Below are 1585 nucleotides of genomic sequence, written 5' to 3' on the forward strand. Positions count from 1 at the left end.
CCTTCCCAAGCTGCTCTTAGTTGGGTGATTTCTGCCAGCAATGCAAACCTGACTGCCACAGCGAGGGAGGTCCCTTTTAGAGAGGAACTGTTCTGCTTGCTGTAAATAACACGATGACATTCTAAACTCACTTGGGCAATCTGAGATCAGAGCAAGAAATCCCAGGTACAATCTAACCTTGAGGGAGAGAAAGATAACATTGCTTCTGGGTTGTACCGTGATGTCATATTTGTTGAAGCAAACAGAGAACAGATAACAGGAGGAATTTATACGCTACAGTGCTAAACACCAGTGACTCCAAGGGGAGACCAAGGGCAAAAGTAAAGAGCTAGGGCTGGAGAGATGGTTCAGTGGTTAAGCGTGCTTCTATCGTGAGTGTAAGGGTCTGAGGCCTCTTGAGCTCAGTTCGCAGGACACACGTAAATAACTGGGAATCACCACACTCACCTGTAACCCTAGTACTATGGGGAGCAGAGGGAATCACTGTAGCTCGTGGAAACCACACACACACACACACACACACACACCCCACCCAGAGAGCTATGGGATCAGGAAGAGACTCCAGCTCCAGTAAGCATGCAGAAAGAGTGGCGGTGGACTGGGGGAAGGGGCGGAACTTTCAGCTCCAGCTGTTGCAGGGGCGCCCATGGGATGAGCAAGGGCTCGTGTACTTGTGCACCCCCCAACCCCATCACCATCACTGAGGGGGAATTACTCAGGTAGCTTTTATTTCAAGTAGCCAGTCAGGAGAGGGCCCCAAAGGGGAACAAAAAAGAGATGTCACTGCCTGCTTCAGCAGCACCAGAGTTCAGCATCTGTTCAGCCTATCCTGTCAGCTCCCCTCCGCCTCAGGTGTGCGGACCTCTTCCTGAGCCAGCCCCCTCCCAGCCCAGTCAGCTCTGAGGAGCCTGAGGGGAAGGCCCACCCCAGTAAGATTATAAACAGATGCTTACCAGGGGGGTATGGCTCCTTTCTGGCTGTTCATCTCTCCTGATTGGGGGGCAGGGGAGACCACCCTACTCCAGCATGGGCTCTCTAACCTCTCCTTCCTTCCACATCTCCTCACTTCCTTCTCTTAATCTAACAAAGTCTCTCTAAGTCTTACCCTCTGGTCTATGGATTTTAATACTTTTTTTTTTTTAATATTTTATTTTATTTTATTTATTTATTTGAGAGAGACAGACACAGAGAGAAAGACAGGTAGAGGGAGAGAGAGAGAGAATAGGCGCGCCAGGGCTTCCAGCCTCTGCAAACGAACTCCAGACGCGTGCGCCCCCTTGTGCATCTGGCTAACGTGGGACCTGGGAACCGAGCCTCGAACCGGGGTCCTCAGGCTTCACAGGCAAGCGCTTAACCGCTAAGCCATCTCTCCAGCCCTGGATTTTAATACTTTAAATTCACAAGACAAGGATCCAGGATACCCCAAATTTATTGATGCATTGGCATATTGGTGTACTGGCGATGAACCCCAAAATTCCCATCACACCCATTATGTGCATACACTCATAAGCCAAAAAAAGTAGAAATCAATTTCAGACCCATGACGAAAGCAGCTAAGTCATGTCAATTCTTGTCACGTCAGCCT

Source organism: Jaculus jaculus, chromosome 9 (genome assembly GCF_020740685.1).
Source record: "Jaculus jaculus isolate mJacJac1 chromosome 9, mJacJac1.mat.Y.cur, whole genome shotgun sequence".
Lineage (NCBI taxonomy): Eukaryota > Metazoa > Chordata > Mammalia > Rodentia > Dipodidae > Jaculus > Jaculus jaculus.